A 12,345-nucleotide genomic window follows, 5' to 3' on the forward strand; every position below is an offset into this window, starting at 1 on the left:
TTAATCTTTTTGTAAAAAATCTTCACATGCCAATCCGATATTAACTTTACAGATCAATGTACTAACGTCAGTCACTTAATCGCTACTTTACAGGAGATAAGAAAAACATTTGTCTGGCGCATACAAATGATAGGACGCGCACGCTTTTTCAACACAGAGGATTTTGTTTTTTGAATTACGTTTGCAGGGCTAGATGGGGACTAAAACTATGCATACAATGCAGTAATAAACAGAAAATCGCTAATTTTCGATTTACGTCAGTCTGGCTCTGAGGTACATAAATGACAAAGTGATTATTTTAAATAATCCTTCACACTTAATTATTTTAAAGCTTTTTTGGTCAGCTGTAATAAAATTCATTATTCACCGGGACGCATATAAACAACCTTTATTTTGCTATAGATCACGTACAAATTTGGAGACTGCTTATTGGTTACCAATTAAATACGTCATCCATTTCGTTTATAGCTTGTTTTACATGCTCTATTATTGTTTCATTTCGAAACAAGATCTTCTAGGTTTTATTCGAAGGAAAGGAAGAATTAAAAACATTCAAACGTGAATTCAGAACTTCTGAGGAGGAAGTTTGTTCGCATGCGTTGGATGATTAAAAAAACATGGCTGATGCATTTGTATTGGCTGTCTAATCAGAAGGCCCAAAACTGTTACAAGGTCCCTAGCTAAGTAAAGGTTGTTTATATGCTACTGGGATACCGGGATTTTGCCCAAAAATCCCGGTTAAACCGGGAGATCTGTCGGCACTTCTCGGCAGTATTCATCTTAATATTTTGCTATAGCACTCTAAAACCCGATGGGACTTATGAATAACTGTGCACTAATGGTATTTCATTTCTGATACGAGTGGTGAGTTTAAGCCTATGAAAATGGTATATGTCACTGTTTATGAAAATTTATCGTTTGATGAAAATGAAATATTGTTACGAAAACTGAATGAAGCTACTAAAACTACTACCAATCGATATAAAATTATTTAACAATTTAAAGTTCAAAATATCAGGAAATTGGAAGTAATCATTGAAGATTTTCAACTAGTAGTGATGAAAACGATTTAAAAAGATGAAACAAAATTTTAGCTTCTGGACGAAAAAAACCTTGCCGTAAGAAAACATTTTTGTTTAATTAACTTGCATGTTAAGTAATGTACTCGAGTAAATGTTTAAAATATTTACTTTTTTACTACGTGAAAGTCTTCCTTTTTATTTAATATCCTACTAAAAACACTCTGCTATCATTTTTATTTAGGAGTGTTGATATTACCCTTTAAGGACAAAAAAAAAAAAAAAAAAAAAAAAAAAAAAAAAAAAAAGCAAAAAAGCGGAAATTTAGGAATTAAAAAGAAATTTCAGTGTCTACATCATTCCATACTTTGTGCTTCCGATTTGAAAAAAAAAATAAAAAATAAAAAATAAAAGACGATCTACAAATTTCAATCAATTTTCAAGTTTCGTGCATAAACAAAAGAACTTTTGCCAGAAATCAATAGATTTTATAGCCACTGGTTAAACAGCTTTACCTTTCTGGAGAAGTCTACCATCCAAAGGGATATAAAAATGAAGCTTCTTCGTGCACAAAAGGCCGAATGATGGGGGAAAAAAATCTTTTTCGTTGTTTATAACTTAAGGAGAGATTCTCCAGCATCTTCAGAAAATTTCTTCTAAAAGTCTTTTGATTGAGGTATTTTAAGATCCATAGTAATATTTTCTTAAAGCCCCCCCCCCCCCAAAGTTCTCGGATAGAAAATAGAGTGGAAAACCGTAGTTTTTTACTTTCATGTTTTCAATGTTCGGTTCTTAGTGGATTATTGTGTCAGTTTTAAAAGAAAATAAACTATATCCCGACATTCATCTATTATGGTGTATTAGAACAAGCTTGACAGGCATAGCAGTGCTATATTTTTGACAATGCTTTTCTTCATTTAATTGGTGTTCCCTCAGCTTCACTGACACGGAATTTTCTTCCCCCTGTTTTTCTGTTTCAGTCTTGCCTTTTGATCTATTTAGGAGAGGGGGAAGAAGTTTTAAATGTCGGAGAAACTGGGGTAAGCAATTTAATTAAGTTAAAGACATAAACAATAAATCGAAGAATATAAATTCGATTTTATTGTTCCAAAGCAGATAAGCAACATTATTTTAGTATTGTACACTGTATGAAAATTTCGAAAACATCACAAATTATTTCCAGGTGATGTTCCAAGATTTCACGGGTTTCAGCAGTTTTCAGTGAAAATTTAGTGATCTCTGAGAACAGTTTCCTGAATTGTTACAAGTTGCATGAATGCAGGCTTCTCACTGTGGAGAAAAATATTTTTAGCTACCAGTATGAAAATATTCTCCACTTCTTAATTAAGAGTTTCACCTACAGTTCCGTTACCGCTTTCCCAAATTGACTGCGATCCAAAAGAGGATGAAGCGCAGAATCATAAATGCACTAGGCTTAACTCTTCTAAAGCCCTAGTTTCCTAGGAGCGAATCGCCGATCGTCGTCGTCACTCCTCGCCGAATGGAAAACTTGATTCTTCTGCCCATGCGCGCCCGAGCTAAATCGACGTCGTGAATGGTGACGCCAGAATCACTTGACTTTGATTTCAGCGTAACGTGCTTGGAGCGACGCCGAAGATCGGCGAGTTCGCTTCTAGAAAACCAAGTGCTTAAGCGTCATTTCACACTTTCGGCGGCAGAGTGTCACATGAGAAAGCTTTATAAATTCTACTATTTATAACCATTCATCTTTTCTTAAAAAGGTATCATATCACTACTGAAACCGAAACTAATGTAAATTAGTGTTCAAAAAAAGAGAAACACCTCATTCGTGCTACGACGTTGACCATGCCAGAAAAAAATGCACGACTAATGGAAGGTTAAAAAACAAGCTAAGTTTTAACGAATCTTTCTGAAGCAAAGAATTATTATTCAAATAAAAAAACAATAATTGAGTTGGTGACATGGCATATTTTAATTGAATAGAAATGGCCTCTCTTTTTGTTTAATGTAAAGTCCTTGTTAGATTTCAAATTATTTTACAGCGAAAATTCTCTACGAGTTCTGAAAATTCAATGCACGAAAATTAAAAAAAAAAAAAAAAAAAAAAAAGAACAGAAAAAAGGTGGAAAATATCATAAAGATTATCATTAATATGATAAAATCTTACGATTTACTCATATGATGATTCATTTTGTTGACGTTGTATATTTCAAATGAAGTAAAACGTTTAGCTTCCAAAGTGTGAAGATACGACTAGATTTAGAAGTGAAAAACAAAACCAAAGGTTTATGGGAGGTAAATATAATCGAGCAGCGCAAGAAATTCAAAGAAACAGGAATAAATGAAAGTAGAAATTTTCTTCATGTAGTGTATGCAGTACTTATTTTTTCAGCACTTTGGTAAGAATCTAAAAAAAGAAAGTTTTCTTGTGAAGACGTGATGATATTATTATCGGCTTTAGAAAACCGCAACAAATAAAGATCTATAGAAATTGCACAGATACAAAAATTTAAACAATTTGACGAAATTGCAAATACAATGTCATTTATATCTGTCACAGAAGATTTGAAACAATTATAAACATTTTTTTTTACATAAAATAAGCGAGAAAACCTTTTTATATGAGTAAACAAATAAAAAATTCACTCGTAATCTCTTTCCCCCTTTCTTGATTCAAATTTCAGAAAGCTCGTGGCGAAAATCTTTTTTACATACTTATTTTTTAGATGGTAAACAAGTCGAAAAACGGGAAAGTGTGTCCAAAAACACTGTTAGGGAAGAATATATTAAGTAAAGTTGAAGTTAACAAGGAGCCTTCAGTGAAGAATAAATTCAATGGCATGAACTGCTAAGGCTTAGAGCAAATTACATTAAACTAAAATACTTAAAAAATGAAAAAAAAAAAAAGAGAATAAAAGTATTATTGTTTCTTGGGTCATTCCATGGTGACGAACGTAGCATTCTAGGAAGCTCTTGGGAAGAGAATAAAGCAAAAATGTTCTTTTTATAATCCTATAAAAAGTGTGGAAGGGAAAATAAGAAGTTTTGTGAGGAACGTAACAGGCCATTCAACACAGAATTCAAATTAGGCTCAACGAGAAAAAAAAAAGCATCTTGAATGCTTTATAGCTAAAATTTACATGTTGTTGTTGAAGATCTTCAAGAAGTAATTATTCTACGCATGGCATCCATCCTGAAAAACCTTTTACGAGATTCGAAAATTAAGACTGTTATCTCTAAAATTATGTATAGCACATTAATATTGATTGAGCTTGAAATTTTGGCCTGCAGGTTGACATTTTCGTGGAATGACCCTCTTACATTAATCAAAACTTAATAAACTTAGTAAAAATAAATAAATAAAAACAAACAATAAATATGCGAAAAAAAAACTAAATTAGTAAATAAATATAAAACTTTGCTAGCCATTTCTAGCAAGTGCAAATTATTTAATTTTTATTCTAACTATTACAAAATATTCATATACTTTTATAGAATAGCTAAAAACTGATAGAGTAACGCTCTTAGTTGCAAAACTTCTGTTGATATGGTCATTTGCGATCTATACAAAGTTACGTGTTTCTGACAGAAGGTAAAAAAATTAGAACAGAGTGAACTAGATTGAAAATAGATGGCTATCTAACAAGTTTCACACTCAACATTAGCATTTAGATAGAAAGTAAAGAGAATTTAAAAAGCATAATAAAAATTCCGATCCAACCTCAACTTCGCCCTTTTCCCGTTTTAAAAGCAGTCTTCTTTCTTAGTTGACTTATTTACTTATTTATTTCTGCGTATGCAAACTAAAACGAACTGATGTGTGCCTCACATGACTTCCTTATACTCCAATTTAATGTCATTTTCCCATTATTGGCAATTTTAATAATAGTTTACTCTCTAAATATCACCAACAGTGGCAAAATTGGAACCAGTTTAAAATAAAAATCTCCAAATTTGTTGCCAAGTTGGCAACGAAACTTGGCGACCAAAAGACTGGCGATATATCGCCAAGCGTCCGCCAAATTGTAACACCACTTGAGTTTACATCCATATTAACAATGATTCCCCCCCCCCAAAGGGGCAAAAGACCCCGGTAGAAACACCCGAATGGAACCAAAAGGAGAGGTGCACAACTAGACCCCACTAGGAGTCTACGTACCAAATTTCAACTTTCTAGGACATACCGTTCTTGAGTTATGCGACATACATACGCACATCCGCACATCCGAAAGTAAGCACATCCAGAAAATGATACGAATCATAAGATTCGTATTATTTTCTTTTTGAGCGAAATATTATTTGGGTTATTGTAAGTGATTCAAGATTTATTTGGGTTTTTGTTATTTGGAACGAAAGAACAAGATATATAGAATATATGAAACTAATTACACAAAAAAATATAACAAATCCTTTTTGGAACATAAAGGATTTTAGTTCCAAAATTGTATTTAGTACAAAATAGACTATACGTTACAAAATAGGCAACGCTTTCTTTCACTGAGTATTGTACAGGCTTGCATCTGTATAAAACTCTCGAGAACTCACGCACTTATAACGCAAACAAGAAGCACAAACAAGCAGCATCAACATAATCTCACGAAGCTAGAATTCTACAGGAGCAAACAAAGCAAGAGAGCCTGTTTGCTGACTGCTTGAAGTTGCTGAGTGACGTTTGCTGACGACCGAGAGCGAAGCTGCATTTGGTACGAGAATAAAACTGGATTGTTCTTCTTCTGAAACGTAGTCTCTTAGCTCCTTTTCAGCCTACTTTCCTTTAAAAGTTGAAGCACGAAAGAATGCGTAACGCATCTTAAACATATCGCTGAAAATACATAAAAATTCAAACATTCTCTCTCTATATATAATAGCGAATGATCAAGTAGCGCTCCTAACGTCATCAACAATGAAACTCGCTTCACGGCATGATAATTTGATAATAATTTTTTGGTAATTATGGAAGTGCAGGGAAATGCCTTATTTTAACGAGGCTGAACTGGATCTGATAACTTAACTGTTTTACTGGTAAGATTTCCATTTTAGGAGAGTGAAAAAATGAAAATGTATTCAACTATTAACGCTATCTACTGGAGTTTAGAGTTCATCCAGTGGCGTAAGGGTTAAAATTTCAGCCATCAAAATATCACTAAACAGGCACTGCCTTCGTTTCCTAAAAAAAAACAAAAATCTCATTGCATAGTGTAATTTTTATTACTGACATTAATATTTTCCAGTATTAGATAAGGAACAACTTTTTTTATTCTATGTATATCCACATATTTCTTTTCAGCGAATTTCAAAAATATTCTATTTTAACCGTTTTAAATCTCTTTCGGCTAGTGCGAGAGTTTTAAATTTACAAAATCGTTTACGTGTGAGGAAGCTAATGCGTTGATTCCATTTTAGAATTAAAAGTCCCATTTGCTAATGAAACGGTCTGATCTTGGACGCGTTATAAGAGATTACTTCTAAAATCTATTGAATCAGAATCTGAAACTAAGATTCAAGTTAGCAATTAGGTTCTTTCACACAAGTAATGTGAAAGGCGGAGCATTACGAAATGTCAATGCAAATATTAAAATATTATCTTCTTCAGAAATGTTTTCGAAACTCGCTAAAATATTACATAATTCCCAAACTTATCAGGGTGGAAAATCAAAGAAAGCTTTCCCCCTCAAGTGCGCTAAGAAATTTTTTGTTTGTTTATTTTTAAGAGTTAACAAATCTTTAAGATTAATGAGAGAAAAAAAAAAAAAAAAAAAAAAAAAAAAACACCGAAAACTGTATAAAATTAAAATATGAACCGCAGATTGAAATTCATTTTTTATGCTTCTGCACATGGCATCAAAAGCGTTGAAATGCATTTACTAATTCCATTTGAGCAAAAAAAATAGTTTAAATTTTTTTAAAATTTGAGTAAGTATTAAAATCTTTATATTGTGCGATTTAATTTCGGCTGACCTGCTTACTTTCTATAAATTTGGGTATAGGACATATCTTTTTGAAAGTGTAAACTACCATTAGGGTCCTTGTCTGACTTCCTTTGGTCCGATTCTGTCCATTCCAACCGAAACAGCACTTTAATTCAATTGGAAGCAAAAACAAGAGACCTGCATTCAGCTGAAAGGTCTGTGAAGGATATTTCAATCGATGTTACTGGCTTACCAACTAAAATCTCTTCACAGATCTTAATGTCGTTAAGTGAATTAAGGCTTTGATTCTCGTGGACTGAATGGAATTGGACACAGTGAAGCAAGATTAAAGGATCTTCGTCAGTTGGAAAGTTTAAGAAAGAGATTTCAGTCGTGGGGACTGATTAACTAGCTGAAATCTCTTCACAGACCTCAATGTCGCCAAGTGAACTGAGGCACTGATTCACGTCGAGTGAATTAAATCAGACTGAGCGAAATGAGATTGGGGGATCTTCGTTCAATTGGAAGGTTTGTGAAACAGATATCAGTCGCTGGACTGGTTTACCAGCTGAAATCTCTTCACACATTAATGTCACCAAGTGAACCATTGCGCTGATTCATGCGGAGAGAAGTGAATCGGACCAACCGGAGCCAGTTTAGATGATTTTGGGGTTAAGTTGGAAGGTGTGAAAAAGATTTTAGTCGCTTAATGGGTTTTTTTCCGAAATTTTAAAAGTAATTTTTTTTTGAACGAACATGCTTAAAAACATACGTCTTAACCATTTTTTAAATAATTTGACAAAGTTTAATATTTTTTAACAACTATTTTAATCGGTGCGCAGATTGAAATTCATTTTTTACGCTTCTGCACATGACATCACTAGTGATGAAATGTCATTCACTGATGCCGTTTTTGCACAGTGCAAATTATCATTATCTGGCAACTCAGTTGACAGCAGAACGCAGACATTTAGCGCGGTAATGGAATAGCGCGTTAAAGTACATTACTTGTGACATCATAAAGACCACGTCTTACTTCCAAAATTGGACATTTAAAAACATTAAAGAAAAAATAACTATTGGGATGATTAAAGCTCTTTTTGGCTCCATGTTATTTTTGTTGCTTATTCTATCAATTTTAGTGACTAAAAGTAGTATCTTTGACTGAATGAAACAACCCCATTGGTTCACCAGATGAAACCTCTTCACAGACCTTACTGTCGTCAAGTGAACTAAAGTGCTAATTCACATGGGTGAATCTAACTGAACGAAGCGATATTAGGGGCCCTGGAGGGATACTTTTTTGATGCCGTGAACCGATGCAGTAAAGACAGATCTACAGAGTTCGTCGGCAGAGATCAGGAGTTATTCTCATCAATTGTAGCCAACCAATATCACAGTACTGATTTTGCATTTGGCTTCTTATTTTTTGTCAAATGGTATAATTCATTCCGTCACTTCCATTTGCATCAAGTTTCATTTCTCGGATGACTCTTCATCCTTTTTCGACGCTTTTCTCGGATCATTTTTTTCATAATACAGCTTACATTTCATTGCATTGAAAAAAGGGTTCTTTAAATTTCCGAAATATATGACTTTCATAACCAAAATTTTCTTGCAATTAAAACTCTGTTGTATACTTTTCACGTTTTATTACTTCCGTTTTAAATTTAAAATTTTCCTTTATCACACTACAAAAACTGCATATTCAAAAACTGCTGCAAATTTTGTTTGCTGTTGAATGAAAAGAATATCATGAAATATGAACGTTCTAAGAGCACTGAATATTAATGCATTGATAAACCAATTAATTCGACACATTTATTGTGCTTTTATTTCGTTGAAAACACAATTGCTCACATGAAGACATAATTAAATTCATATTTTCTTTTCAAGCAGACTTCGATGAATTCAAATTCCGATGGGCGAAATAATACGAATGAATATTAAATTTGCAGAGAAATTCCATTTACTGCTTGATATTATAATATCTTATGTAAAAGCAGAAAAAAGAAGAACACACAAAAGTGACGATTTCAGTCAGCACGATGCCCGTTTAACCTTTCCTTTTAAATATATTCAGTATGCATATCATCTTTTCTCAGCTATAGCAGTCGATTTCAGTTCCACTTTTCCTATTTTCTATTCACCATTTCCCCCAATTTCATTTTCTGATTTATAGTGCTTTTTTTTACGTGTCATCCTTATCTTTACAGCCACCAACATCTGCATTTTACAATAGATAATATTAACTGAGCAATAAGGCTGAAATGTTCTTGGTGAAAACGCAAAAAAGGTTATAAGAGAGTTTACTTTGAGAAGTTTGCTAATGGGTAGGAAACTCGCCATATTATTGAGAAAATAAAAATGAATACTAATTTCCTTTTTCCGTGACTTGGAGCATGGCCCCACTTAATTCTTATAGGCTGTGACAATCGCTGAAACTCATGGCAACAAAGAGGACGCTACAGTGAACCCCTGTTTCCATTACGTTGCCTTTGATTGGTGGATGCAGGGGTTCCGTTCACTGCCTCTTGCGGTCAAAATGTGCGACGGCTAATCAAAAATAAACAAATTTTGAAGCGTTGACATTGAGTGGTGAATGCATGAGCTGCATCGGTTTAACACAGAAAAGTCACCCGTTAAGCTCCAGCGCCATCTAGTGGGGCCGTGCTTGGAGTTCGTTTTCGTTTCTTTTTGATTGGTAGATAGCGGGTCCAGCAATCCATTGTTCTTTTAGTACGTTGATTTGATCTATTTATGCTTTTAGTAACATCTATCTTCATTCTCATACCAAAGGTGTTTAAATGAAGCAAATTTATCAGTCACAATCATCAAACAATCATAAAATTATCTTGTTTTCTCTACATATTAAAAAAAAAGTAACGGCAAAAAAACTGGAATTCTCTCTGTGGTGAGCTTGCGTCAAGAGACCCCATAACACCTATAGCCATGCAATTTGGTACAAAATAACTTCGAGCTCCGGGGGTTTGCACCTGAAATTTTAACTTAAAATCTCGAATTAGTTTTTTCGGTAATTAGTTTTTTAAGCTAAAATTACATGTAAATTGCCTATTGAAGAGATGAAAGATTTACCATACCCCTTAACATTCTATGTCGTTCAAAAGACATTTTTTTTTCTACATCAAATTAAGCTTGTTTCAATCTTCTCAATTAATTAGAACAGCAGATATAAGGATTTCTATTTTAGCGAAAGGTCCCGGGCTCAGCTCAATTTAAGTCCGGAGCTCAAGAGCAAAATATATTACTTGAGATCAAGAATTTAAAAACGACTTTTCAAACGTACAGAATGGGGTCGTTTCCAAAATTTTAAAAGTATTTTTTTCTGAAAGAGTATGTTTGAAAACATAGGATCTGACCACTTTTTAAATAATTTGTTTAAGTTTAATGTTTTTTTTTTTTAAATACTTAAATAGGAGCTTTTTCATTGTTTGCGGCTTCTGCCGATGACATCACAAATGATGAAATGCCATTCAGTGTTGCCATTCACAGTGCAAAATATTTAATTCGCATTTTTACTCACGTGTACTGGCAACGATATGGTTGATAGCAAGCGTAGAGCGCAATATTTAATTCGCTTCTTGATCATCATAACGTGGAAACGTGGTAGAAAGTTGTAGGCAAGTGCATCATTTGTGACGTCATCAAGATCACGCCTTTTTTGAAAAATCGGACACATTAAAAAAAAAAAAAAATGGGAAAATAAAAGTATTTTCTGGGTCCCTATTATTATTATTATTATTATTATTTTTGCTCATATTATCCATTTCAATGACTAAAAGTAGTACTTTTGACTGAAGGAAACCACCCCATTGCCATTTTGTAATCCTTAGAAGCCCCTTAGCATCTTGTGCAATCTGTTACAAGTTAGTTTGGAACCCGGGATAGGGGTGCTCTGCAAAGTTTTTTTTTTTTTTGAAATGTCTCGGCTACGTATATTTCTATCAAGTTCTTTTTGTATTTCGGTGGGAACCGGATTATTTTCTAATTATGAACTGCTTTACTTAAATTCTTTTTTTCACGGGAAGAAAAGAGTGATTTTCATTTGGTTCGGGACTCATAACACGTTTTGTAATTTGATTATTTAACAGAAGATTTAAATCTTCGCGAATCAAGTAAGATTACGAAGCAATCTTTGGGGGTTCGTGAGTGGCAGTGAGCAGGCGGCCGACCTGGTTTTGAGGAATAAAAAGAAAATTTAATTTCTACTTTTTTAATATTGTTAAATTTTTAATAGAATCTTCATCTCCACTGCTCCACTGAGAAAGGTATAGAGCAGTATCTTTTATTTTTCGTCAACATTCTTTTTTTTTTTTTTTAAAAGAAGAAGAAGAAAAGAAAAAGGGTTATTCTTAGGATGAGCGTAGTACTCTGATGGACTCTTTATAAATATTAACACATTATGTATTTTTAAGTTCTTAGCTTAACTTCTTTTTACGAAGTAATAGACACATTGTAATTATAAAAATTTAAAAAAAATCAATCAAATTTTGGCTTAATTTTAATTTTACTTACCTCAGAACGAATTTAGAATAGTTTTCTTGCGTGTCGCACGTGCATACAAACATACAGCTGGCTGGATAATCCATTTTGACCGTCCATGAGTTAATTCTCACGAGCTTTCTCGTGACGTTTGCATGTACGTACGTATTTGCGTATGTTTGGACCTCGCATAATTCATATGTGCATACCGTAGAAGATTGAACTCCTGTTTGTGAGGGATCTAGTAGAACACCTCCTTTTTTGGTTTGCCATCGGATGTTCAAATAGGGTTATTTACACGTATTTTATGAAAAATCAATGCTATGTCAAAGCAGACTAAATTAATGTAAATCATCGCTTGATGGATGGGTAAGAATCGTTCAGAATAGATAATTTATATTGCAATGTGTGATGTAATTTGTTGTGCGCCTATGTTGTATGGTTATGCGGTGTGTAATGATCCCTAGAGTATTCGTTTGACTTTGGTTGTCCTTGGCAAAATTAAAATACCTGGTGCAGTTTCGCATCGAAGAGAGCCGCCTAGGTGCTTCCATCTGCTGGGAACTGTGCATCAAAATCATGTGTGCCATTGACATATGTGCCTTATAGGTGCACATGAAAGACTGGATGCCATATTACGGAATCGCACTAGGTCGGCAAAGGGCCAAATCTCCTTACGCAACTGCATTAGAAAGAAGTAGAAAGAAATAATCTTTCTGCATGGATAATTCAATTTTTGACGATTATTTTATGTATCACAAGTATAACTGAAAATATGTCTCTTTATATTTAGTATGATTAAAAATATTATAACGTAGACAAAAATTTAGGCAAACGTTTTTATGAACACGAGGTAATCAAATATAGATTTTAGACATTCTAAAATTGTCAAATGATGAATGTTTCAAAACCTGGTTGTAAATCTAGATTGC

The sequence above is a fragment of the Uloborus diversus genome, chromosome 6 (assembly GCF_026930045.1).
Source record: "Uloborus diversus isolate 005 chromosome 6, Udiv.v.3.1, whole genome shotgun sequence".
NCBI lineage: Eukaryota > Metazoa > Arthropoda > Arachnida > Araneae > Uloboridae > Uloborus > Uloborus diversus.